Source organism: Anoplophora glabripennis, unplaced genomic scaffold (assembly GCF_000390285.2).
Source record: "Anoplophora glabripennis isolate ALB-LARVAE unplaced genomic scaffold, Agla_2.0 scaffold5706, whole genome shotgun sequence".
NCBI lineage: Eukaryota > Metazoa > Arthropoda > Insecta > Coleoptera > Cerambycidae > Anoplophora > Anoplophora glabripennis.
Genome location: NW_019421779.1, coordinates 1 through 4578, shown reverse-complemented (window position 1 = coordinate 4578; position 4578 = coordinate 1). Strand labels below are relative to the sequence as shown.

General features: G+C 32.3%; 1 pseudogene; it reads right to left on the bottom strand.

Annotated features, from left to right (window-relative positions):
* Positions 1–1119: 1119 nt before the first annotated feature.
* On the bottom strand, positions 1120–4575 carry LOC111692968 (annotated as a pseudogene).
* Positions 4576–4578: the final 3 nt, after the last annotated feature.

Genomic DNA, 4578 nt, shown 5'->3' with positions numbered 1-4578 from the left:
TTTTTTAGTTTTAGAAATTTTTTGAAATCTGTAAAACTTTATCATAGCAAAGAATTTCACTGTGGATAATATAATTTCCTTTGCAACTTTTTTTGTATTTTTTCAGCACATTGTTATCTTTAAAAGCTCTCAAAAAATGTTCTTTTCATAAATAAATAAAAATGAAGAGAAAATTATTATAATGCCCGAAATCACAGTGTTGAAAAATAATCTTTTTCATACAAAATTTGTTAAAATTTAAAAAAATTAAGACTTTTTTTGAACACCTAAGTTAACCATTTTTCTCTCCTATAGTTTTCGAAATCTCAAAACTATCACTTTTAAAAAAGAAGCAAAAAATGTGAAAGCAGTAGGATTTCAAAGTTATCGATAAATAGGGTACTTAATCGGTAAGTTGTCAAAATGATTTGAATATCACTAGGATATCACTTTGTATTTTTATAACAAATTTGAAACCATGACTGTATACGGATATATCTTTTCTGAATATAAAAAGGTGAATATTTTTTCTATAAATCGGTAAGCCTACGGATAAGAAAAACCATAGAGTTTGTGAATTCATTGCTACAGCTTAATTTAGTTTTAATTATATACAGAAAGCTATAAAAATTAAATAAATCGAAAATTGCAAATGTTAAAAAATAGCTGCCCTTTATATGACTATTTTTAGTTCAATGTGTTCCAATTGGATGCTGAAGATGGTGTTAGAGGTTAACACCATCTTCAGCATTCTGCACTACATCCCTAACACACCGTTTCCAAAATATTAGACTCTTCCAAAAAAATACCAATATCGTAGATGTCAAATTTTAAATTTGACAATTGACAGTTGAGAGGTTAGGTAAACACACTAAAATGACAAGAGTAAAATAGGCAATGCAATATTAGAATTTTTTATGTCCTTTAGTTCATGGACTACTGCAATCAAGGCGAGTAAAGTGATACGCCATNTCATGGACTACTGCAATCAAGGCGAGTAAAGTGATACGCCATAAATTTTTAAACGTTACGAATTTTTAAAATATTTTGTAGTCACATAAAAATTCCAGAAAAAAATTACAGGATTAGTTTCTATAATAATAAAAAAATATATGTGAGAAATGTACTTTTTAAACTTACTGTCTTTTGTAGGGATGCTTTCGATAACCTCCTGTATTAACTTTGCTTCGTTAAGTTTCATGGACATGATCAAAGCTGCAATCGAACAATCATTAAGGCAACTGACAAACTGATCAAAACTGTCGTTTACGTCTTACCATTCGCAAAATCTTGCTCTTCGACGGCTTCTCGTACCGCGGCAGGGGTAATGCCTATTTGTAAATCCCAGGGATCAAAAACAAGATCTGAGTTTAAAGAGTAAATTAAAAGACCTTCAGTTGTAGCGGCAGCCCATTGCTGCCCTGTCGGAGAAAATTGCAATGAAAACACCCTTACCTAAAAACGATAACAATTTTAGTCCCTATTTGTAGACGCACAAGCTATTGACAAAAGTAAACGTATGAAAAACAAAAGAATTTCAAATATTTTCTATTAAATGGAAATGGGCCTTCACAATTTGCACATTTGGAAACTATGACTTTCTCAAAATTTGCCACGTAATGAAATAATGTCGCAAAACGTTTTGCAAGGAACTGGCAACTAAAAAAAATGCAGTAGTGAAACAAATGTGGTGGGCAGCTGTGACATGCTTAACTATGTCTTATTGTGCCATCTGTTAATATGAAGTTCAACTAAAATCTCATGCCACTTTCCTTCTTTCATAAACGAAAAAGTTATTCAATATAAAAAAAATAACCAAAAACATGGCCCATGTTGATATTTAAAGTACACTTTTTTAACCTTAGCTAGGAATCTTTGCACTGCCACTGTTGTTGTCATGGTATGCTCTGTGAGGCAGATGCATATCTGAACCCCTAGGTCCAGCCTGATGTTCACTCCAGATCTTGTTGTTTGTTCTAAGGCTGCTACGAAAACAACCGCTCTTCAGACAATGGTGGTCCTCCAAAACCTTCCATAGTCGCCTCTATAACTGGTCGCATCCAGTACTTGTAAATGTTTCGCTGCTCATCACTATCGGCATCTTCAGTAGTGACTCTGCAAAAACTTCACTGTGACTGAGTAGTCTCAGTCGTCAACAGTGAAGAATGGTGAAAATTTTAAAAGTATTCGATGCGGACAGTTACGTAGGCGACTGCAGAACGCCTCGGCGGGGTGACTCCATCCGTAGCAGCCTTAGAACCAACAATAAGAACTAAAACGAATGTCCGGTTAGGCCTAGGTATTCCGACAGCGGATTTTCCACCACAGAGCCTAGCCCAAGAACAAGAGCAGCTCAGAGACTCGTAGCTAAGGTTATGCAAATGCAGTGTAAGTTTGAAATTGACGGCAACAAGAGAACTGACACATTTTAAGAGGTTACAGCACTGTAGAATTTTCGAAAAATGTTTTTTTTGCTTAAAAGGTAGTTTGAGCCTTCTAGAATATGAGGCAAAAGGTTTTATACATGATTTTTTTTTTTATTTTGCGCTTTTCCTGAAGCGTCTCGGGAATCTCTCATACGGCTACCTGCGCTATGAACATACTCACTCGGAAGGTACCACGTATCTTCTTACCAATTGATTTATAACTTCTCTAATACACTCGTGGATGTTGTTAGAGAGTATGCGTGTACAATTCAAGCAAAATTTTCAAACAAAAGTACGTTAGTGTAGCATCAATGCACGTTCATGTCTAAAACTCGTTTCAAAACTTTAAACGCGTTTTTCTCCAAACACTTTTTCAAAACGGTATGCACCATAACTCCAACAATTATCAATATTTTCTTTTGAAATTTTAACCACATATTTAGAACAACATTTTGAAGAGAAACACGTACGGATTTTTCGATAAGTTAATTGAAACAATTGTTATAAACAAATAAGTGCCCTGTTTTTTTGTCAAAAATTTAATGTTTTACTTCAACAGTTGCGAATTTTACAAAAAAACAATATTTCTACAATCCCGCATGTATTTCTCTAGCTATTAGTCCAAACATTCTGTCACGGCCTAATGTTAAATTTGCAGAAATTATTACCTGGACAAAAAAAATATGACCGTATAGGAAATTAAATTTGAGTATAATAGTGAAATAGTGTGAAGAGTGAAATAAAATGAGTTTCTTGTTCTTTGAACTCGATCCAAAATGGCGAACATGGTTAAAAAAAATCACAGTTGCAAAAAACGGGTTTTCTAAAATAACTAAGGAAATATAGCACCGATTGAAACATTTTAAATGAGAAAGTTGTAGGTTTTAAAAAGATCTATCGACTGATTTTTTGTAAGTATCGATTGCTTTGTTACTTTTTGAGATATATTGAAAAAAACCGTTAATCTTCTCTTTTCTCTTCTTTTATAACTCATTTATATTTACGTTCCCATACTTGCAAGCATAGCCCGCGGCAAGCCAAAAAAGTACATTTTTGAAAAATTTTTAAAATATTAATTTTCACGATATATCGATTTTTTGAAAAAAAGGCGCTCTCGAAAATTGGCTAGATCTTCTCAGCGGATAGCCCTACAGAACGATCTTCGGTTTATTTTCTTCGTAAAGAGTTATATCATCATGCTCATGCAAAAATGTTGACGATTTTATTAATTTTAAGGATCAAAAAATGGCTGAAAAAGATGCACTTTTTTTGGGTATATCTTTTTCAAATAACTATTTCAATTTTTATTTACAACTATGTATAAAATATGTATAAAATTATTACAATGAAAACTAACAAGTATCCTATATTGATAAAATTATATATCGAATGAAATTCTTCTTTGTCGGATTGTCTTTTGATTCATTTTCTTGTTCGTCTTCGTCTATTTCAATGTTTGAAGGAATTTCAAGTGCATCGCTGTAAAATGTTAATTGCGCTCTCAAATTTTTTTTTAAATAAAAAAATTATCTCGGCTCCAGAAAGTCGTAGAAAAAATTTTTTTTTTTTTTAATTCGTCAAAAAATGTCAGCAGTTTCTTTCTTTATAAAGTCATTTTCATAAAATAAAAATTGAAATAGTTATTTGAAATACACATAAAAAATATCACTTTTTACGATGAAAATAAACCACGTTGAAATTGGCACTAGTTTTAGTGCGTGCTGCGGAACGCCTCGACGGCAACATGCTTCAAGAGTGCAGCCATTTTGAAATATTTTTTAAAGAAAAACATTTTCTGTACGTTTAATACATGTCTAATAACATACTTAAACAGTTTTTTCTATTACCTTTCCTTCTATTAAAAAAAAATTGTCAAAAACACGCTTTTTTAGGCCGTTACAGTAGTGTAACCCCTTAACTACTTTCTGTATATATCCTTAAAATTTGGCTACCCTGTACACCTATAAATCAAGACACCCTATATTTATATCACTGCTTTCAATAAATAAATTAAAAATTATTTGAATATTTTTTTATCACAAAATGAAACATTTTTTAGCCTACTTAAAAGATATTTTATTACCTCTGGTTTGAAAACTCTGCTAGCCATGTCGCCCTTTCTAACCCCAGGCAGTCTAATACTAACGTTTCCACCCTCCCTTTCTTCCCTTTC